Below are 24,250 nucleotides of genomic sequence, written 5' to 3'. Positions count from 1 at the left end.
TAGGGAAATTCTTCTTCCAGGTAGGAAACTAGAGTAGCATATGCCTGTCCAAACATCTAAGGCTTGTGTCTCATTCCATCCCGCTATTCCCCTTCTTCACCGGAAAATTCCAAGCCGTGCAGAACCGGCTGTTGAGTGTGCTGCCTTCCCAAAGTGGGGAGACTCTAAGGAAAGGAGCTGGGGAACCCGAATACCAGGAGACGTGGAGATGAGGTGACTTTTCCAAAGTCTTCCCGATCAGACGGTGTACCATCCTCTGGATGTGCCATGCATGTTTTAGCTGTAGGAAGGGTCCCCTGCACCTGGAGGTATGGGACCCATGGAATGGGGGCCAGGCAGTATTACTCTAAAAGTGCTGCATTTGCTGTCCCATCCTCACGAAGCCTCTCAGACCAACGAGTGTAGAGCCTTAGGTCCCATCCAGCTCTGTGTCTAGATATGGTCAGTCCAGGTTGCATCACAGCCCTTGAACAAATTTTGTAAGAATTTCTCTCTCTCTCTCACTGTCTTTATTTTGTTCTTGTTATTTAATTTTATAATGGGGTATAGCTGATTTTCAATACTGTGTTTCTTCCTGCTCTACATCTATCCACTTGATTCACTTAAAGAGAGACATCAATAAATTATTTTACAGATTCTTACCAGTCTTATATATCCTTTTCTGGTGATAACAGTGTGCTGAGTCCAGCTCTTTGAGCTATAGAGTAGGTGCTGTCGAATACCTATTTTGTTTATGGAACCGTATCTGTGCTAATTTCAACCTCCTGGTTTATGCATCACCCTGCCCCACCTTTCTCCTTTAGCAGCAATAAGTGTGTTTTCTAAATGTGTGACTCCGTTTCTGTTTTGTAATTGCGTTCATGTGTAGGCATTTTTAGATACTATCTATAAGTGATACCTTATGATAAGTCTCTTTTTATGTCTGACTTATGTCACTTAGGATGATCGTACCTCAGTCTCCACGAGTTGCTGCCACTGGCCTTATTTCATTGATTTAATTGCTGAGTAATATTCCATTGTACATAAGTACCACATCTTCTTTATCCATTTTTTCCTTCCAAGGACATGTAAGTTGTACCCAAATCGAGGCATTTCTAAACAGAGCAGCCCTAAACTTTGGGGTGCCTGTGTCTTGTCGATTTTTTGGTTTTCCCAAGATATACGTCCATGAGGGGAAGTGCTGTATGCTCTGTAGCTCTGTGTTTTAGAAGTTTTAAGATACAGTATACAATTCTCAAGAGTGGCCGGTGGCAATTTACATCCCGCCGATCAGCATAACAAGGCTCCCTTTTCTCCATGGCCTGTCCTGCATTTCTGGGTTTTACACTTTTTCAGCATGGGCCTTTTGACCAATGCGAAGTGAGACATTTTTGTAATGCTGATTTGCATTGCCCGCTTGTTTAGTTAGCCAAAAAGAGCATCTGCGTTTTTTCCAAAATTTATTCAGGAAAGAACGCAGACGCCCTTTTTGGCCAACTGCATCATTGTCGAAGATCTGCAGAATTTCATGTGCTTTAAAGGCGAGTCCAATCTACCTGTGAAAAACTGTTTCCTGCAATTCTGTCTTGCTTTGAAATCCTCTTGGTTGCCTTACCTCAATATATTTTTGGACGAGAGTGATCATTTATAACTCTGCAGGTTTGTGAATTGCAGTGCCCCTGAGTTCCATTTTTCTACTCGCTTTCTTGGGAGTTGGCCGCAAAAGCGCAGGATGGCTTCAGGACCTATTCTGGTTCCCTGGGGCAGGCTGAGCCTGTGGTTAATTCTTCTTCCTGATGGAAATTAGAGTGACCTGTGCCTTTCCCAACACCTAGAGCTAGCCTCTCATGGGTTCCCCCTCTTCCCATTCATCCTCAGGACAAATTGCAACCTGTACGAAACAGGAGGTTAAAGGTGCTGATTCTCCAAGTGGGGAGATTGTTAGTAAAGCGGATGGAATGGCGATCCCGAGCACCAGGAGATGAGGAATGAGGTGCGTTTCAGAAACCTTTCCCGATCACACTGTATACCATCCACTGGGTTTCCCATGCATTTTTTCGCTGTAAGAAGATTCCCTTAAACCTGGAGATTTGGGACCCATACAATGGGTACCACGCACTATTACTTTAAAGAGTAGGCTTTTGCTCACCCAACCTCACCAATCCTCTCAGCCCCAAGAGTGTCCAGCCTTATATCTAATCCAGCTGTGTGTCTGGATACGGTCGATCCAGGTTGCTTCACTGCCCCTGAACGAACTTTGTACGAATTTCTCTCTCTTTCACTGTCTTTGTTGGGGTTTTTTTTGTAATGTATTTTTACAATGGGGTTTAGCTGATTTTCACTGCTGTGTTTATGCCGCTTTTTACCGACTTGATTCATTTACAGAGAGATATCAATACATAGGTTTTAAGATTCTTACTAGTCAGATATACTCTTGTGTGGTGAATAGGGGGCGTTGAGTCCAGTTCACTGAGCAACGGGTAGGTGTTGTCTGTTACATATTTGGTTTATGGAACGGTATGTGTGCTAATTTCAAACCCTTGTTTTATGCCTCACCCCACCTCACCTTTCCAGTTAAGCAGCCAACCAGTGTTTTCTAAATGTGTGACTCTGTTCTGTTTTGTAATCAGGTCATGTGTAGCGATTTTTACTTTCCCTCTATAAGTGATATCTTATGATAAGTGTCTCTTTCTGTGTGACTTATTTCACTTAGAAACATCGTACCTAAATCCACTCATCATGCTTCTAGTAGCCGTATGACATTGATTTCATGGCTGAGTGATATTCCATTGTACATAAATACCACACTTCTTTATCCATTTTTCTCTATCCTGGCATATTTATGGTGTACTGAAGTGGAGGTTCTTGTAAACAGAGCAGGCCTAAACTTTGGGGTGCCTGTGTCTTGTTGATTTTTAGTTTTCCCATTTTATACGCCCACGAGTGGAAGGGCCCTATGCTCTCTAGCTGTGTTTTTTAGATGTTTTAGGAAACACCATGCACTTCTCCAGAGTGGCCGTTGGCAATTTACATCCCGCCCATCAGCCTAACAAGGCTCCCTTTTCTCCCTGGCCTGTCCTGCACTTCTGGTTTTTACACTGTTTTGGATGGCCTTTGGACGGATGGGAAGTGAGACTTATTTGTAGTGCTTATTTGAATATATTCAGGAAAAAATGCATACGCCGTTTTTGGCCAAGTGCATCATTGTAGACGTTTTGCCGCTTTTCATGTGCTCTAAAGGCGATTCTTATCTACCTCCTGAAATCTGGGGGCTTGTTCCCGCACATTCCTCTCTAATGTACAACCTGGGAACACTACCTCCAGGAAGACTCTGTTGCCCTAGTAACAAGGGTTGAGAACGTAATAATGCTGCCGCCTTGTGGCTGTTTCTCACAATAGCAGCTTTAAACCCAGAGCTAATGTTTGCTTAATAGTCAAAAGGACAGCAGGGCTGTAAATGACACCTCCCCTCAAAAAATGCCCTGGGGTAGGGAATAGGCAAGAAAATTCAACACATGACAAATTTTTCAAAAAGTCAATATGAAGAGAGAAGTTGTACTCACTCTTTAAAAAAAAAAAAAAAAAAAAGAGGAAAAGAAAAAAAGGACATGCCTAAATCTCAGTATAAGGAATTATTAGCCACATGCAAATCCAACCTCCAAAAAGTTTCAGCTCACACCAGTCAAATGACCATCAGCAAAACGTTTACAAACTATAAATGCTGAAGGGGTTTTAGAGAACTTTGTACCTTCTAGCAGCTGGTGGGATGTAAAGTGGTAACAGCACTAACAAAAACTGAATGGAGCTGCTGTAAAAGGTAAAAATTGAGCTACCAGATGATGTGGCAGGGCACCTTTTGGGCCTATAATCTAAGACCACCAGAATCGGAAAGACAGAGGCAGGCAAATGTGCACTTCAGCAATATTGAAATAGCCAAGACATGGAAGCAAAAAAAAGGTCCATAAACAGATGAATTGACAAAGAAGAAGTGGTATATGTACAGAATGGAATAGTAGCCTCGGGAAGAAAACGAAGAGTGCCGTTTTCAGGATTAAAAATGAGCCTAGAAATAATCATATTAGGTAAAGTAAGTCAAAAGGGAATGACAAATATCCTATGATACCATTTATACAAGTGATCCTAAGATTGCTACCAATGAACATACTTCCACAGAAAAAGACACTCACAGACTTATAAAACAAACTAATGGTTAACCAAAATGAAAGGTGGAAGGATGGAAAAATTAGGATTCTGGGGCTAACCTAAATAGGCTAATGTATGTTAAATGTATATAAACACTTAACATATGAACTATATATATTTCATGCAATTCTGCCTTGCTTTCAAATCCTCTTCTTTGCCTTCCTTCAATATATTTTTGGACGAGAGTTACCATTTATAACTCTACAGGATTGTGAATTGCAGTGCCCCTGATCTCCATTTTTCAACTCGCTTTTTTGGAAGCTGGCCGAAAAACCGCAGGATTGCTTAAGGCCCTATTGTGGTTCCGTGGAGCAGGCTGAGCCTGTGGTTAATTCTTCTTCCTGATGGGAAATTAGAGTGACCTATACATGTCCCAACACCTAGAGCTTGCCTCTCATGGGTTCCTCCCTCTTCCCATTCATCCTCAGGACAAACTGCAACCTGTACGAAACAGGAGGTTAAAGGTGCTGATTCTCCAAGTGGCGAGATTGTTAGTAAAGCGGCTGGAATGGCGAACCCGAGCACAAGGAGATGAGAAATGAGGTGCGTTTCAGAAACCTTTCTCGATCACACTCTATACCATCCACTGGGTTTCCCATGCATTTTTTCGCTGTAGGAAGACTCCCTTGAACCTGGAGATTTGGGACCCATAGAATGGGTACCATGCAGTACTACTTTAAAGGGTCTGCGTTTGCTCACCCAACCTCACCAAACCTCTCAGCCCCAAGAGTGTCCACCCTTATGTGGCAATCAGCTGTGGGTCTAGATATGGTCAATCCAGGTGGCATCACAGCCCCTGAACGAATTTTGTAAGAATTTCTCTCTATTTCACTCTCTTTGTTTCACGGGTTTTTAAAAGTAATTGATTTTTATAATGGGGTTTAGCTGCTTTTCACTGTTGTGTTTATGCCGCTTTACACCCACTTGACTCACTTACAGAGAGATATCAATACATAGGTTTTAAGATTCTTACTAGTCAGATATATTCTTGGGCGGTGAATACGGGGTGTTGTGTCCAGTTCACTGAGCAAGGAGTAGGTCTTGTCTATTACGTATTGGGTTTATGGAACGGTATCTGAGATAATTTGAAACCCTTGTTTTATGCATCACCCCACCTCACCTTTCCCGTTAGGCAGCCATAGTGTGTTTTCTAAACGTGTGACCCTGTTCTGTTTTGTAATTCAGTTCAATGGTAGCGATTATTACATTCCCTCTATAAGTGATATCTTATGATAAGTGTCTTTTTCTGTGTGACTTATTTCACTTAGAATCGTCGTACCTAAATCCACTCATCATGCTGCTACTAGCCTTATGACGTTGATTTCATGGCTGAGTGATATTCCATTGTACATAAGGACCACAACTTCTTTATCCATTTTTCTCTTTCCTGGGATATTTAAGGTGTAACGAAGTGGAGGTTCTTGTCAACAGAGCAGCCCTAAACTTTGGGGTGCCTGTGTCTTGCTGATTTTTAGTTTTCCCAATTTATACGCCCATGAGTGGAAGTGCCCTATGCTCTCTAAGCTGAGTTTTGTAGATGTTTCAGGACACACCGTAAACTTCTCCAGAGTGGCTGTTGGCAATTTACATCCTGCCCATCAGCGTAGCAAGGCTCCCGTTTCTCCATGGCCTGTCCTGCATTTCTGGTTTTGAAACTTTATTCAGCATGGCCCTTTTGACCGACGGGAAGCGAGCCTTCTTTGTAGCGCTGATTTGCCTTTCCAGGTTGCTTGGTTGGCAAAAAAGGGCGTATGCGTTTTTTCCTGAATATATTCAGGAAAAAACGCATACGCCCTTTTTGGCCAAGGGCATCATTGTCGAGGTTTTGCCGCTTTTCCTGTGCTTTAAAGGCGATTCGAATCTGCCTCCTGAAATCTGTTTCCTGCAATTCTGCCTTGCTTTCAAATCCCCTTCGTTGCCTTCCCTCAATATATTTGTAGACGAGAGTTATGATTTATAAGTCTGCAGGTTTGTGAATTGCAGTGCCCCTGAGCTCCATTTTTCAACTCGCTCTCTTGGGAGCTGGCCGCAAAAGCGCAGGATTGCTTTAGGCCCTATTCTGCTTCCGGGCGGCAGAATGAGCCTGTGGTTAATTCTTCTTCCTGATGGGAAAATAGAGTGACCTGTGCCTGTCCCAACACCTAGAGCTAGTCTCTCATTGGTTCCCCCTCTTCCCGTACATCCTCAGGACAAATTGCAACCTGTATGGAACAGGAGGTTAAAGGTGCTGATTCTCCAAGGAGGGAGATTGCTAGTAAAGCGGCTGGAATGGCGAACCCAAGCACAAGGAGATGAGAAATGAGGTGCGTTTTAGAAACCTTTCCCGATCACTCGGTGGACCATCTTCTGGGTTTCTCATGCATGTTTTCGATGTAGGAAGATGCCCTTGAACCTGGAGATTTGGGACCCTTGGGTTGGGTACCACGCAGTATTACTGTAAAGGGTCTGCGTTTGCTCACCCAACCTCACCAAAACTCTCAGCCCCAAGAGTGTCCACCCTTATGTCTCAATCAGCTGCGGGTGTAGATATGGTCTATCCAGGTGTCATCACAGCCCCTGAACGAATTTTGTAAGAATTTCTCTCTCTTTCACTCTCTTTGTTTCACGGGTTTTTAAAATTAATTGATTTTTATAATGGGGTTTAGCTGCTTTTCACTGCTGTGTTTATGCAGCTTTACACCCACTTGACTCACTTACAGAGAGATATCAATACATAGGTTTTAAGTTTCTTACTAGTCAGATATATTCTTGGGCGGTGAATAGGGGGTGTTGAGTCCAGTTCACTGAGCAAGTAGTAGGTCTTGTCTATTACATATTGGGTTTATGGAACGGTATCTGAGCTAATTTGAAACCCTTGTTTTATGCATCACCCCACCTCACCTTTCCCGTTAGGCAGCCATAGTGTGTTTTCTAAACGTGTGACTCTGTTCTGTTTTGTAATTCAGTTCAAGGGTAGCGGTATTTACATTCCCTCTATAAGTGATATCTTATGATAAGTGTCTTTTTCTGTGTGACTTATTTCACTTAGAATCGTCGTACCTAAATCCACTCATCATGCTGCTACTAGCCTTATGACGTTGATTTCATGGCTGAGTGATATTCCATTGTACATAAGGACCACAACTTCTTTATCCATTTTTCTCTTTCTTGGGATATTTAAGGTTAACGAAGTGGAGGTTCTTGTCAACAGAGCAGCCCTAAACTTTGGGGTGCTTGTGTCTTGCTGATTTTTAGTTTTCCCAATTTATACGCCCATGAGTGGAAGTGCCCTATGCTCTCTAAGCTGAGTTTTGTAAATGTTTCAGGACACACCGTACACTTCTCCAGAGTGGCTGTTGGCAATTTACATCCCGCCCATCAGCGTAGCAAGGCTCCCGTTTCTCCGTGGCCTGTCCTGCATTTCTGGTTTTGACCCTTTATTCAGCATGGCCCTTTTGACCGATGGGAAGCGAGACTTCTTTGTAGCGCTGATTTGCCTTTCCAGGTTGCTTGGTTGGCCAAAAAGGGCGTATGCGTTTTTTCCTGAATATATTCAGGAAAAAACGCATACGCCCTTTTTGGCCAAGGGCATCATTGTCGAGGTTTTGCCGCTTTTCCTGTGCTTTAAAGGCGATTCGAATCTGCCTCCTGAAATCTGTTTTCTGCAATTCTGCCTTGCTTTCAAATCCTCTTTGTTGCCTTCGCTCAATATATTTGTAGACGAGAGTTATCATTTATAAGTCTGCAGGTTTGTGAATTGCAGTGCCCCTGAGCTCCATTTTTCAACTCGCTCTCTTGGGAGCTGGCCGCAAAAGCGCAGGATTGCTTTAGGCCCTATTCTGCTTCCGGGCGGCAGACTGAGCCTGTGGTTAAGTCTTCTTCCTGATGGGAAAATAGAGTGACCTGTGCCTGTCCCAACACCTAGAGCTAGTCTCTCATTGGTTCCCCGTCTTCCCGTTCATCCTCAGTTCAAATTGCCACCTGTATGGAACAGGAGGTTAAAGGTGCTGATTCTCCAAGGAGGGAGATTGCTAGTAAAGCGGCTGGAATGGCGAACCCGAGCACAAGGAGATGAGAAAGGAGGTGCGTTTTAGAAACCTTTCCCGATCACTCGGTGGACCATCTTCTGGGTTTCTCATGCATGTTTTCGATGTAGGAAGATGCCCTTGAACCTGGAGATTTGGGACCCATGGGATGGGTACCACGCAGTATTACTTTAAAGCGTCTGCGTTTGCTCACCCAACCTCACCAAACCTCTCAGCCCCAAGAGTGTCCACCCTTATGTCTCAATCAGCCTCGGGTCTAGATATGGTCAATCCAGGTGGCATCACAGCCCCTGAACGAATTTTGTAAGAATTTCTCTCTGTTTCACTGTCTTTGTTTCACGGGTTTTTAAAATTAATTGATTTTTATAATGGGGTTTAGCTGCTTTTCACTGCTGTGTTTATGCAGCTTTACACCCACTTGACTCACTTACAGAGAGATATCAATACATAGGTTTTAAGATTCTTACTAGTCAGATATATTCCTGGGCGGTGAATAGGGGGTGTTGAGTCCAGTTCCCTGAGCAAGGAGTAGGTCTTGTCTATTACGTATTGGGTTTATGGAACGGTATCTGAGCTAATTTGAAACCCTTGTTTTAGGCATCACCCCACCTCACCTTTCCCGTTAGGCAGCCATAGTGTCTTTTCTAACCGTGTGACTCTGTTCTGTTTTGTAATTCAGTTCAAGGGTAGCGGTTTTTACATTCCCTCTATAAGTGATATCTTATGATAAGTGTCTTTTTCTGTGTGACTTATTTCACTTAGAATCGTCGTACCTAAATCCACTCATCATGCTGCTACTAGCCTTATGACGTTGATTTCATGGCTGAGTGATATTCCTTTGTACATAAGGACCACAACTTCTTTATCCATTTTTCTCTTTCCTGGGATATTTAAGGTGTAACGAAGTGGAGGTTCTTGTCAACAGAGCAGCCCTAAACTTTGGGGTGCTTGTGTCTTGCTGATTTTTAGTTTTCCCATTTTATACGCCCATGAGTGGAAGTGCCCTATGCTCTCTAAGCTGAGTTTTGTAAATGTTTCAGGACACACCGTACACTTCTCCAGAGTGGCTGTTGGCAATTTACATCCCGCCCATCAGCGTAGCAAGGCTCCCGTTTCTCCGTGGCCTGTCCTGCATTTCTGGTTTTGACACTTTATTCAGCATGGCCCTTTTGACCGATGGGAAGCGAGACTTCTTTGTAGCGCTGATTTGCCTTTCCAGGTTGCTTGGTTGGCCAAAAAGGGCGTATGCGTTTTTTCCTGAATATATTCAGGAAAAAACGCATACGCCCTTTTTGGCCAAGGGCATCATTGTCGAGGTTTTGCCGCTTTTCCTGTGCTTTAAAGGCGATTCGAATCTGCCTCCTGAAATCTGTTTCCTGCAATTCTGCCTTGCTTTCAAATCCTCGTTGTTGCCTTCCCTCAATATATTTGTAGACGAGAGTTATCATTTATACGTCTGCAGGTTTGTGAATTGCAGTGCCCTGAGCTCCATTTTTCAACTCGCTCTCTTGGGAGCTGGCCGCAAAAGCGCAGGATTGCTTTAGGCCCTATTCTGCTTCCGGGCGGCAGACTGATCCTGTGCTTAATTCTTCTTCCTGATGGGAAAATAGAGTGACCTGTTCCTGTCCCAACACCTAGAGCTAGTCTCTCATTGGTTCCCCGTCTTCCCGTTCATCCTCAGTTCAAATTGCCACCTGTATGGAACAGGAGGTTAAAGGTGCTGATTCTCCAAGGAGGGAGATTGCTAGTAAAGCGGCTGGAATGGCGAACCCGAGCACAAGGAGATGAGAAAGGAGGTGCGTTTTAGAAACCTTTCCCGATCACTCGGTGGACCATCTTCTGGGTTTCTCATGCATGTTTTCGATGTAGGCAGATGCCCTTGAGCCTGGAGATTTGGGACCCATGGGATGGGTACCACGCAGTATTACTTTAAAGCGTCTGCGTTTGCTCACCCAACCTCACCAAACCTCTCAGCCCCAAGAGTGTCCACCCTTATGTCTCAATCAGCCTCGGGTGTAGATATGGTCAATCCAGGTGGCATCACAGCCCCTGAACGAATTTTGTAAGAATTTCTCTCTGTTTCACTGTCTTTGTTTCACGGGTTTTTAAAATTAATTGAGTTTTATAATGGGGTTTAGCTGCTTTTCACTGCTGTGTTTATGCAGCTTTACACCCACTTGACTCACTTACAGAGAGATATCAATACATAGGTGTTGAGATTCTTACTAGTCAGATATATTCTTGGGCGGTGAATAGGGGGTGTTGAGTCCAGTTCCCTGAGCAAGGAGTAGGTCTTGTCTATTACGTATTGGGTTTATGGAACGGTATCTGAGCTAATTTGAAACCCTTGTTTTAGGCATCACCCCACCTCACCTTTCCCGTTAGGCAGCCATAGTGTCTTTTCTAACCGTGTGACTCTGTTCTGTTTTGTAATTCAGTTCAAGGGTAGCGGTTTTTACATTCCCTCTATAAGTGATATCTTATGATAAGTGTCTTTTTCTGTGTGACTTATTTGACTTAGAATCGTCGTACCTAAATCCACTCATCATGCTGCTACTAGCCTTATGACGTTGATTTCATGGCTGAGTGATATTCCTTTGTACATAAGGACCACAACTTCTTTATCCATTTTTCTCTTTCCTGGGATATTTAAGGTGTAACGAAGTGGAGGTTCTTGTCAACAGAGCAGCCCTAAACTTTGGGGTGCTTGTGTCTTGCTGATTTTTAGTTTTCCCATTTTATACGCCCATGAGTGGAAGTGCCCTATGCTCTCTAAGCTGAGTTTTGTAAATGTTTCAGGACACACCGTACACTTCTCCAGAGTGGCTGTTGGCAATTTACATCCCGCCCATCAGCGTAGCAAGGCTCCCGTTTCTCCGTGGCCTGTCCTGCATTTCTGGTTTTGACACTTTATTCAGCATGGCCCTTTTGACCGATGGGAAGCGAGACTTCTGTGTAGCGCTGATTTGCCTTTCCAGGTTGCTTGGTTGGCCAAAAAGGGCGTATGCGTTTTGTCCTGAATATATTCAGGAAAAAACGCATACGCCCTTTTTGGCCAAGGGCATCATTGTCGAGGTTTTGCCGCTTTTCCAGTGCTTTAAAGGCGATTCGAATCTGCCTCCTGAAATCTGTTTCCTGCAATTCTGCCTTGCTTTCAAATCCTCTTTGTTGCCTTCCCTCAATATATTTGTAGACGAGAGTTATCATTTATAAGTCTGCAGGTTTGTGAATTGCAGTGCCCCTGAGCTCCATTTTTCAACTCGCTCTCTTGGGAGCTGGCCGCAAAAGCGCAGGATTGCTTTAGGCCCTATTCTGCTTCCGGGCGGCAGACTGAGCCTGTGGTTAAGTCTTCTTCCTGATGGGAAACTAGAGTGACCTGTGCCTGTCCCAACACCTAGAGCTAGTCTCTCATTGGTTCCCCGTCTTCCCGTTCATCCTCAGTTCAAATTGCCACCTGTATGGAACAGGAGGTTAAAGGTGCTGATTCTCCAAGGAGGGAGATTGCTAGTAAAGCCGCTGGAATGGCGAACCCGAGCACAAGGAGATGAGAAAGGAGGTGCGTTTTAGAAACCTTTCCCGATCACTCGGTGGACCATCTTCTGGGTTTCTCATGCATGTTTTCGATGTAGGAAGATGCCCTTGAACCTGGAGATTTGGGACCCATGGGATGGGTACCACGCAGTATTACTTTAAAGCGTCTGCGTTTGCTCACCCAACCTCCCCAAACCTCTCAGCCCCAAGAGTGTCCAGCCTTATGTCTCAATCAGCCTCGGGTCTAGATATGGTCAATCCAGGTGGCATCACAGCCCCTGAACGAATTTTGTAAGAATTTCTCTCTGTTTCACTGTCTTTGTTTCACGGGTTTTTAAAATTAATCGAGTTTTATAATGGGGTTTAGCTGCTTTTCACTGCTGTGTTTATGCAGCTTTACACCCACTTGACTCACTTACAGAGAGATATCAATACATAGGTTTTAAGATTCTTACTAGTCAGATATATTCCTGGGCGGTGAATAGGGGGTGTTGAGTCCAGTTCCCTGAGCAAGGAGTAGGTCTTGTCTATTACGTATTGGGTTTATGGAACGGTATCTGAGCTAATTTGAAACCCTTGTTTTAGGCATCACCCCACCTCACCTTTCCCGTTAGGCAGCCATAGTGTCTTTTCTAACCGTGTGACTCTGTTCTGTTTTGTAATTCAGTTCAAGGGTAGCGGTTTTTACATTCCCTCTATAAGTGATATCTTATGATAAGTGTCTTTTTCTGTGTGACTTATTTGACTTAGAATCGTCGTACCTAAATCCACTCATCATGCTGCTACTAGCCTTATGACGTTGATTTCATGGCTGAGTGATATTCCTTTGTACATAAGGACCACAACTTCTTTATCCATTTTTCTCTTTCCTGGGATATTTAAGGTGTAACGAAGTGGAGGTTCTTGTCAACAGAGCAGCCCTAAACTTTGGGGTGCTTGTGTCTTGCTGATTTTTAGTTTTCCCATTTTATACGCCCATGAGTGGAAGTGCCCTATGCTCTCTAAGCTGAGTTTTGTAAATGTTTCAGGACACACCGTACACTTCTCCAGAGTGGCTGTTGGCAATTTACATCCCGCCCATCAGCGTAGCAAGGCTCCCGTTTCTCCGTGGCCTGTCCTGCATTTCTGGTTTTGACACTTTATTCAGCATGGCCCTTTTGACCGATGGGAAGCGAGACTTCTTTGTAGCGCTGATTTGCCTTTCCAGGTTGCTTGGTTGGCCAAAAAGGGCGTATGCGTTTTTTCCTGAATATATTCAGGAAAAAACGCATACGCCCTTTTTGGCCAAGGACATCATTGTCGAGGTTTTGCCGCTTTTCCTGTGCTTTAAATGCGATTCGAATCTGCCTCCTGAAATCTGTTTCCTGCAATTCTGCCTTGCTTTCAAATCCTCTTTGTTGCCTTCCCTCAATATATTTGTAGACGAGAGTTATCATTTATAAGTCTGCAGGTTTGTGAATTGCAGTGCCCCTGAGCTCCATTTTTCAACTCGCTCTCTTGGGAGCTGGCCGCAAAAGCGCAGGATTGCTTTAGGCCCTATTCTGCTTCCGGGCGGCAGACTGAGCCTGTGGTTAAGTCTTCTTCCTGATGGGAAAATAGAGTGACCTGTGCCTGTCCCAACACCTAGAGCTAGTCTCTCATTGGTTCCCCGTCTTCCCGTTCATCCTCAGTTCAAATTGCCACCTGTATGGAACAGGAGGTTAAAGGTGCTGATTCTCCACGGAGGGAGATTGCTAGTAAAGCGGCTGGAATGGCGAACCCGAGCACAAGGAGATGAGAAAGGAGGTGCGTTTTAGAAACCTTTCCCGATCACTCGGTGGACCATCTTCTGGGTTTCTCATGCATGTTTTCGATGTAGGAAGATGCCCTTGAACCTGGAGTTTTGGGACCCATGGGATGGGTACCACGCAGTATTACTTTAAAGCGTCTGTGTTTGCTCACCCAACCTCACCAAACCTCTCAGCCCTAAGAGTGTCCACCCTTATGTCTCAATCAGCTGCGGGTCTAGACATGGTCAATCCAGGTGGCATCACAGCCCCTGAACGAATTTTGTAAGAATTTCTCTCTCTTTCACTGTCTTTGTTTCACGGGTTTTTAAAATTAATTGAGTTTTATAATGGGGTTTAGCTGCTTTTCACTGCTGTGTTTATGCAGCTTTACACCCACTTGACTCACTTACAGAGAGATATCAATACATAGGTTTTAAGATTCTTACTAGTCAGATATATTCTTGGGCGGTGAATAGGGGGTGTTGAGTCCAGTTCCCTGAGCAAGGAGTAGGTCTTGTCTATTACGTATTGGGTTTATGGAACGGTATCTGAGCTAATTTGAAACCCTTGTTTTATGCATCACCCCACCTCACCTTTCCCGTTAGGCAGCCATAGTGTCTTTTCTAAACGTGTGACTCTGTTCTGTGTTGTAATTCAGTTCAAGGGTAGCGGTTTTTACATTCCCTCTATAAGTGATATCTTATGATAAGTGTCTTTTTCTGTGTGACTTATTTCACTTAGAATCGTCGTACCTAAATCCACTCATCATGCTGCTACTAGCCTTATGACGTTGATTTCATGGCTGAGTGATATTCCATTGTACGTAAGGAGCACAACTTCTTTATCCATTTTTCCCTTTCCTGGGATATTTAAGGTGTAACGAAGTGGAGGTTCTTGTCAACAGAGCAGCCCTAAACTTTGGGGTGCTTGTGTCTTGCTGATTTTTAGTTTTCCCAATTTATACGCCCATGAGTGGAAGTGCCCTATGCTCTCTAAGCTGAGTTTTGTAAATGTTTCAGGACACACCGTTCACTTCTCCAGAGTGGCTGTTGGCAATTTACATCCCGCCCATCAGCGTAGCAAGGCTCCCGTTTCTCCGTGGCCTGTCCTGCATTTCTGGTTTTGACACTTTATTCAGCATGGCCCTTTTGACCGATGGGAAGCGAGACTTCTTTGTAGCGCTGATTTGCCTTTCCAGGTTGCTTGGTTGGCCAAAAAGGGCGTATGCGTTTTTTCCTGAATATAATCAGGAAAAAACGCATACGCCCTTTTTGGCCAAGGGCATCATTGTCGAGGTTTTGCCGCTTTTCCTGTGCTTTAAAGGCGATTCGAATCTGCCTCCTGAAATCTGTTTCCTGCAATTCTGCCTTGCTTTCAAATCCTCTTTGTTGCCTTCCCTCAATATATTTGTAGACGAGAGTTATCATTTATAAGTCTGCAGGTTTGTGAATTGCAGTGCCCCTGAGCTCCATTTTTCAACTCGCTCTCTTGGGAGCAGGCCGCAAAAGCGCAGGATTGCTTTAGGCCCTATTCTGCTTCCGGGCGGCAGACTGAGCCTGTGGTTAAGTCTTCTTCCTGATGGGAAACTAGAGTGACCTGTGCCTGTCCCAACACCTAGAGCTAGTCTCTCATTGGTTCCCCGTCTTCCCGTTCATCCTCAGTTCAAATTGCCACCTGTATGGAACAGGAGGTTAAAGGTGCTGATTCTCCAAGGAGGGAGATTGCTAGTAAAGCCGCTGGAATGGCGAACCCGAGCACAAGGAGTTGAGAAATGAGGTGCGTTTTAGAAACCTTTCCCGATCACTCGGTGGACCATCTTCTGGGTTTCTCATGCATGTTTTCGATGTAGGCAGATGCCCTTGAACCTGGAGATTTGGGACCCATGGGATGGGTACCACGCAGTATTACTTTAAAGCGTCTGTGTTTGCTCACCCAACCTCACCAAACCTCTCAGCCCTAAGAGTGTCCACCCTTATGTCTCAATCAGCTGCGGGTCTAGACATGGTCAATCCAGGTGGCATCACAGCCCCTGAACGAATTTTGTAAGAATTTCTCTCTCTTTCACTGTCTTTGTTTCACGGGTTTTTAAAATTATTTGAGTTTTATAATGGGGTTTAGCTGCTTTTCACTGCTGTGTTTATGCAGCTTTACACCCACTTGACTCCCTTACAGAGAGATATCAATACATAGGTTTTAAGATTCTTACTAATCAGATATATTCTTGGGCGGTGAATAGGGGGTGTTGAGTGAAGTTCCCTGAGCAAGGAGTAGGTCTTGTCTATTACGTATTGGGTTTATGGAACGGTATCTGAGCTAATATGAAACCCTTGTTTTATGCATCACCCCACCTCACCTTTCCCGTTTGGCAGCCATAGTGTGTTTTCTAACCGTGTGACTCTGTTCTGTTTTGTAATTCAGTTCAAGGGTAGCGGTTTTTACATTCCCTCTATAAGTGATATCTTATGATAAGTGTCTTTTTCTGTGTGACTTATTTCACTTAGAATCGTCGTACCTAAATGCACTCATCATGCTGCTACTAGCCTTATGACGTTGATTTCATGGCTGAGTGATATTCCATTGTACGTAAGGAGCACAACTTCTTTATCCATTTTTCTCTTTCCTGGGATATTTAAGGTGTAACGAAGTGGAGGTTCTTGTCAACAGAGCAGCCCTAAACTTTGGGGTGCTTGTGTCTTGCTGATTTTTAGTTTTCCCAATTCATACGCCCATGAGTGGAAGTGCCCTATGCTCTCTAAGCTGAGTTTTGTAAATGTTTCAGGACACACCGTACACTTCTCCAGAGTGGCTGTTGGCAATTTACATCCCGCCCATCAGCGTAGCAAGGCTCCCGTTTCTCCGTGGCCTGTCCTGCATTTCTGGTTTTGACACTTTATACAGCATGGCCCTTTTGACCGATGGGAAGCGAGACTTCTTTGTAGCGCTGATTTGCCTTTCCAGGTTGCTTGGTTGGCCAAAAAGGGCGTATGCGTTTTTTCCTGAATATATTCAGGAAAAACGCATACGCCCTTTTTGGCCAAGGGCATCATTGTCGAGGTTTTGCCGCTTTTCCTGTGCTTTAAAGGCGATTCGAATCTGCCTCCTGAAATCTGTTTCCTGCAATTCTGCCTTGCTTTCAAATCCTCTTTGTTGCCTTCCCTCAATATATTTGTAGACGAGAGTTATCATTTATAAGTCTGCAGGTTTGTGAATTGCAGTGCCCCTGAGCTCCATTTTTCAACTCGCTCTCTTGGGAGCTGGCCTCAAAAGCGCAGGATTGCTTTAGGACCTATTCTGCTTCCGGGCGGCAGACTGAGCCTGTGGTTAATTCTTCTTCCTGATGGGAAAATAGAGTGACCTGTACCTGTCCCAACACCTAGAGCTAGTCTCTCATTGGTTCCCCGTCTTCCCATTCATCCTCCGTTCAAATTGCCACCTGTATGGAACAGGAGGTTAAAGGTGCTGATTCTCCAAGGAGGGAGATTGCTAGTAAAGCCGCTGGAATGGCAAACCCGAGCACAAGGAGATGAGAAATGAGGTGCGTTTTAGAAACCTTTCCCGATTACTCGGTGGACCATCTTCTGGGTTTCTCATGCATGTTTTCGATGTAGGAAGATGCCCTTGAACCTGGAGATTTGGGACCCATGGGATGGGTACCACGCAGTATTACTTTAAAGCGTCTGCGTTTGCTCACCCAACCTCACCAAACCTCTCAGCCCTAAGAGTGTCCACCCTTATGTCTCAATCAGCTGCGGGTCTAGACATGGTCAATCCAGGTGGCATCACAGCCCCTGAACGAATTTTGTAAGAATTTCTCTCTCTTTCACTGTCTTTGTTTCACGGGTTTTTAAAATTATTTGAGTTTTATAATGGGGTTTAGCTGCTTTTCACTGCTGTGTTTATGCAGCTTTACACCCACTTGACTCCCTTACGGAGAGATATCAATACATAGGTTTTAAAATTCTTACTAGTCAGATATATTCTTGGGCGGTGAATAGGGGGTGTTGAGTCCAGTTCCCTGAGCAAGGAGTAGGTCTTGTCTATTACGTATTCGGTTTATGGAATGGTATCTGAGCTAATTTGAAACCCTTGTTTTAGGCATCACCCCACCTCACCTTTCCCGTTAGGCAGCCATAGTGTGTTTTCTAACCGTGTGACTCTGTTCTGTTTTGTAATTCAGTTCAAGGGTAGCGGTTTTTACATTCCCTCTATAAGTGATATCTTATGATAAGTGTCTTTTTCTGTGTGACTTATTTCACTTAGAATCGTCGTACCTAAATGCACTCATCATGCTGCTACTAGCCTTATGACGTTGATTTCATGGCTGAGTGATATTCCATTGTACGTAAGGAGCACAACTTCTTTATCCATTTTTCTCTTTCCTGGGATATTTAAGGTGTAACGAAGTGGAGGTTCTTGTCAACAGAGCAGCCCTAAACTTTGGGGTGCTTGTGTCTTGCTGATTTTTAGTTTTCCCAATTCATACGCCCATGAGTGGAAGTGCCCTATGCTCTCTAAGCTGAGTTTTGTAAATGTTTCAGGACACACCGTACACTTCTCCAGAGTGGCTGTTGGCAATTTACATCCCGCCCATCAGCGTAGCAAGGCTCCCGTTTCTCCGTGGCCTGTCCTGCATTTCTGGTTTTGACACTTTATTCAGCATGGCCCTTTTGACCGATGGGAAGCGAGACTTCTTTGTAGCGCTGATTTGCCTTTCCAGGTTGCTTGGTTGGCCAAAAAGGGCGTATGCGTTTTTTCCTGAATATATTCAGGAAAAAACGCATACGCCCTTTTTGGCCAAGGGCATCATTGTCGAGGTTTTGCCGCTTTTCCTGTGCTTTAAAGGCGATTCGAATCTGCCTCCTGAAATCTGTTTCCTGCAATTCTGCCTTGCTTTCAAATCCTCTTTGTTGCCTTCCCTCAATATATTTGTAGACGAGAGTTATCATTTATAAGTCTGCAGGTTTGTGAATTGCAGTGCCCCTGAGCTCCATTTTTCAACTCGCTCTCTTGGGAGCTGGCCGCAAAAGCGCAGGATTGCTTTAGGCCCTATTCTGCTTCCGGGCGGCAGACTGAGCCTGTGGTTAAGTCTTCTTCCTGATGGGAAAATAGAGTGACCTGTGCCTGTCCCAACACCTAGAGCTAGTCTCTCATTGGTTCCCCGTCTTCCCGTTCATCCTCAGTTCAAATTGCCACCTGTATGGAACAGGAGGTTAAAGGTGCTGATTCTCCAAGGAGGGAGATTGCTAGTAAAGCGGCTGGAATGGCGAACCCGAGCACAAGGAGATGAGAAATGAGGTGCGTTTTAGAAACCTTTCCCGATCACTCGGTGGACCATCTTCTGGGTTTCTCATGCATGTTTTCGATGTAGGCAGATGCCCTTGAACCTGGAGTTTTGGGACCCATGGGATGGGTACCACGCAGTATTACTTTAAAGCGTCTGTGTTTGCTCACCCAACCTCACCAAACCTCTCAGCCCTAAGAGTGTCCACCCTTATGTCTCAATCAGGTGCGGGTCTAGACATGGTCAATCCAGGTGGCATCACAGCCCCTGAACGAATTTTGTAAGAATTTCTCTCTCTTTCACTGTCTTTGTTTCACGGGTTTTTAAAATTATTTGAGTTTTATAATGGGGTTTAGCTGCTTTTCACTGCTGTGTTTATGCAGCTTTACACCCACTTGACTCACTTACAGAGAGATATCAATACATAGGTTTTAAGTTTCTTACTAGTCAGATATATTCTTGGGCGGTGAATAGGGGGTGTTGAGTCCAGTTCCCTGAGCAAGGAGTAGGTCTTGTCTATTACGTATTGGGTTTATGGAACGGTATCTGAGCTAATTTGAAACCCTTGTTTTATGCATCACCCCACCTCACCTTTCCCGTTAGGCAGCCATAGTGTCTTTTCTAACCGTGTGACTCTGTTCTGTTTTGTAATTCAGTTCAAGGGTAGCGGTTTTTACATTCCCTCTATAAGTGATATCTTATGATAAGTGTCTTTTTCTGTGTGACTTATTTCACTTAGAATCGTCGTACCTAAATGCACTCATCATGCTGCTACTAGCCTTATGACGTTGATTTCATGGCTGAGTGATATTCCATTGTACGTAAGGAGCACAACTTCTTTATCCATTTTTCTCTTTCCTGGGATATTTAAGGTGTAACGAAGTGGAGGTTCTTGTCAACAGAGCAGCCCTAAACTTTGGGGTGCTTGTGTCTTGCTGATTTTTAGTTTTCCCAATTCATACGCCCATGAGTGGAAGTGCCCTATGCTCTCTAAGCTGAGTTTTGTAAATGTTTCAGGACACACCGTACACTTCTCCAGAGTGGCTGTTGGCAATTTACATCCCGCCCATCAGCGTAGCAAGGCTCCCGTTTCTCCGTGGCCTGTCCTGCATTTCTGGTTTTGACACTTTATTCAGCATGGCCCTTTTGACCGATGGGAAGCGAGACTTCTTTGTAGCGCTGATTTGCCTTTCCAGGTTGCTTGGTTGGCCAAAAAGGGCGTATGCGTTTTTTCCTTAATATAATCAGGAAAAAACGCATACGCCCTTTTTGGCCAAGGGCATCATTGTCGAGGTTTTGCCGCTTTTCCTGTGCTTTAAAGGCGATTCGAATCTGCCTCCTGAAATCTGTTTCCTGCAATTCTGCCTTGCTTTCAAATCCTCTTTGTTGCCTTCCCTCAATATATTTGTAGACGAGAGTTATCATTTATAAGTCTGCAGGTTTGTGAATTGCAGTGCCCCTGAGCTCCATTTTTCAACTCGCTCTCTTGGGAGCAGGCCGCAAAAGCGCAGGATTGCTTTAGGCCCTATTCTGCTTCCGGGCGGCAGACTGAGCCTGTGGTTAAGTCTTCTTCCTGATGGGAAACTAGAGTGACCTGTGCCTGTCCCAACACCTAGAGCTAGTCTCTCATTGGTTCCCCGTCTTCCCGTTCATCCTCAGTTCAAATTGCCACCTGTATGGAACAGGAGGTTAAAGGTGCTGATTCTCCAAGGAGGGAGATTGCTAGTAAAGCCGCTGGAATGGCGAACCCGAGCACAAGGAGATGAGAAATGAGGTGCGTTTTAGAAACCTTTCCCGATCACTCGGTGGACCATCTTCTGGGTTTCTCATGCATGTTTTCGATGTAGGCAGATGCCCTTGAACCTGGAGATTTGGGACCCATGGGATGGGTACCACGCAGTATTACTTTAAAGCGTCTGTGTTTGCTCACCCAACCTCACCAAACCTCTCAGCCCTAAGAGTGTCCACCCTTATGTCTCAATCAGCTGCGGGTCTAGACATGGTCAATCCAGGTGGCATCACAGCCCCTGAACGAATTTTGTAAGAATTTCTCTCTCTTTCACTGTCTTTGTTTCACGGGTTTTTAAAATTATTTGAGTTTTATAATGGGGTTTAGCTGCTTTTCACTGCTGTGTTTATGCAGCTTTACACCCACTTGACTCCCTTACAGAGAGATATCAATACATAGGTTTTAAGATTCTTACTAATCAGATATATTCTTGGGCGGTGAATAGGGGGTGTTGAGTGAAGTTCCCTGAGCAAGGAGTAGGTCTTGTCTATTACGTATTGGGTTTATGGAACGGTATCTGAGCTAATTTGAAACCCTTGTTTTATGCATCACCCCACCTCACCTTTCCCGTTAGGCAGCCATAGTGTCTTTTCTAACCGTGTGACTCTGTTCTGTTTTGTAATTCAGTTCAAGGGTAGCGGTTTTTACATTCCCTCTATAAGTGATATCTTATGATAAGTGTCTTTTTCTGTGTGACTTATTTCACTTAGAATCGTCGTACCTAAATGCACTCATCATGCTGCTACTAGACTTATGACGTTGATTTCATGGCTGAGTGATATTCCATTGTACGTAAGGAGCACAACTTCTTTATCCATTTTTCTCTTTCCTGGGATATATAAGGTGTAACGAAGTGGAGGTTCTTGTCAACAGAGCAGCCCTAAACTTTGGGGTGCTTGTGTCTTGCTGATTTTTAGTTTTCCCAATTCATACGCCCATGAGTGGAAGTGCCCTATGCTCTCTAAGCTGAGTTTTGTAAATGTTTCAGGACACACCGTACACTTCTCCAGAGTGGCTGTTGGCAATTTACATCCCGCCCATCAGCGTAGCAAGGCTCCCGTTTCTCCGTGGCCTGTCCTGCATTTCTGGTTTTGACACTTTATACAGCATGGCCCTTTTGACCGATGGGAAGCGAGACTTCTTTGTAGCGCTGATTTGCCTTTCCAGGTTGCTTGGTTGGCCAAAAAGGGCGTATGCGTTTTTTCCTGAATATATTCAGGAAAAACGCATACGCCCTTTTTGGCCAAGGGCATCATTGTCGAGGTTTTGCCGCTTTTCCTGTGCTTTAAAGGCGATTCGAATCTGCCTCCTGAAATCTGTTTCCTGCAATTCTGCCTTGCTTTCAAATCCTCTTTGTTGCCTTCCCTCAATATATTTGTAGACGAGAGTTATCATTTATAAGTCTGCAGGTTTGTGAATTGCAGTGCCCCTGAGCTCCATTTTTCAACTCGCTCTCTTGGGAGCTGGCCTCAAAAGCGCAGGATTGCTTTAGGACCTATTCTGCTTCCGGGCGGCAGACTGAGCCTGTGGTTAATTCTTCTTCCTGATGGGAAAATAGAGTGACCTGTACCTGTCCCAACACCTAGAGCTAGTCTCTCATTGGTTCCCCGTCTTCCCATTCATCCTCCGTTCAAATTGCCACCTGTATGGAACAGGAGGTTAAAGGTGCTGATTCTCCAAGGAGGGAGATTGCTAGTAAAGCCGCTGGAATGGCAAACCCGAGCACAAGGAGATGAGAAATGAGGTGCGTTTTAGAAACCTTTCCCGATTACTCGGTGGACCATCTTCTGGGTTTCTCATGCATGTTTTCGATGTAGGAAGATGCCCTTGAACCTGGAGATTTGGGACCCATGGGATGGGTACCACGCAGTATTACTTTAAAGCGTCTGCGTTTGCTCACCCAACCTCACCAAACCTCTCAGCCCTAAGAGTGTCCACCCTTATGTCTCAATCAGCTGCGGGTCTAGACATGGTCAATCCAGGTGGCATCACAGCCCCTGAACGAATTTTGTAAGAATTTCTCTCTCTTTCACTGTCTTTGTTTCACGGGTTTTTAAAATTATTTGAGTTTTATAATGGGGTTTAGCTGCTTTTCACTGCTGTGTTTATGCAGCTTTACACCCACTTGACTCCCTTACGGAGAGATATCAATACATAGGTTTTAAAATTCTTACTAGTCAGATATATTCTTGGGCGGTGAATAGGGGGTGTTGAGTCCAGTTCCCTGAGCAAGGAGTAGGTCTTGTCTATTACGTATTCGGTTTATGGAATGGTATCTGAGCTAATTTGAAACCCTTGTTTTAGGCATCACCCCACCTCACCTTTCCCGTTAGGCAGCCATAGTGTGTTTTCTAACCGTGTGACTCTGTTCTGTTTTGTAATTCAGTTCAAGGGTAGCGGTTTTTACATTCCCTCTATAAGTGATATCTTATGATAAGTGTCTTTTTCTGTGTGACTTATTTCACTTAGAATCGTCGTACCTAAATGCACTCATCATGCTGCTACTAGCCTTATGACGTTGATTTCATGGCTGAGTGATATTCCATTGTACGTAAGGAGCACAACTTCTTTATCCATTTTTCTCTTTCCTGGGATATTTAAGGTGTAACGAAGTGGAGGTTCTTGTCAACAGAGCAGCCCTAAACTTTGGGGTGCTTGTGTCTTGCTGATTTTTAGTTTTCCCAATTCATACGCCCATGAGTGGAAGTGCCCTATGCTCTCTAAGCTGAGTTTTGTAAATGTTTCAGGACACACCGTACACTTCTCCAGAGTGGCTGTTGGCAATTTACATCCCGCCCATCAGCGTAGCAAGGCTCCCGTTTCTCCGTGGCCTGTCCTGCATTTCTGGTTTTGACACTTTATTCAGCATGGCCCTTTTGACCGATGGGAAGCGAGACTTCTTTGTAGCGCTGATTTGCCTTTCCAGGTTGCTTGGTTGGCCAAAAAGGGCGTATGCGTTTTTTCCTGAATATATTCAGGAAAAAACGCATACGCCCTTTTTGGCCAAGGGCATCATTGTCGAGGTTTTGCCGCTTTTCCTGTGCTTTAAAGGCGATTCGAATCTGCCTCCTGAAATCTGTTTCCTGCAATTCTGCCTTGCTTTCAAATCCTCTTTGTTGCCTTCCCTCAATATATTTGTAGACGAGAGTTATCATTTATAAGTCTGCAGGTTTGTGAATTGCAGTGCCCCTGAGCTCCATTTTTCAACTCGCTCTCTTGGGAGCTGGCCGCAAAAGCGCAGGATTGCTTTAGGCCCTATTCTGCTTCCGGGCGGCAGACTGAGCCTGTGGTTAAGTCTTCTTCCTGATGGGAAAATAGAGTGACCTGTGCCTGTCCCAACACCTAGAGCTAGTCTCTCATTGGTTCCCCGTCTTCCCGTTCATCCTCAGTTCAAATTGCCACCTGTATGGAACAGGAGGTTAAAGGTGCTGATTCTCCAAGGAGGGAGATTGCTAGTAAAGCGGCTGGAATGGCGAACCCGAGCACAAGGAGATGAGAAATGAGGTGCGTTTTAGAAACCTTTCCCGATCACTCGGTGGACCATCTTCTGGGTTTCTCATGCATGTTTTCGATGTAGGCAGATGCCCTTGAACCTGGAGTTTTGGGACCCATGGGATGGGTACCACGCAGTATTACTTTAAAGCGTCTGTGTTTGCTCACCCAACCTCACCAA

The sequence above is a fragment of the Eschrichtius robustus genome, chromosome 7 (assembly GCF_028021215.1).
Source record: "Eschrichtius robustus isolate mEscRob2 chromosome 7, mEscRob2.pri, whole genome shotgun sequence".
In the NCBI taxonomy this organism is placed as follows: domain Eukaryota; kingdom Metazoa; phylum Chordata; class Mammalia; order Artiodactyla; family Eschrichtiidae; genus Eschrichtius; species Eschrichtius robustus.
Note: the sequence above shows the minus strand (reverse complement) of the source record.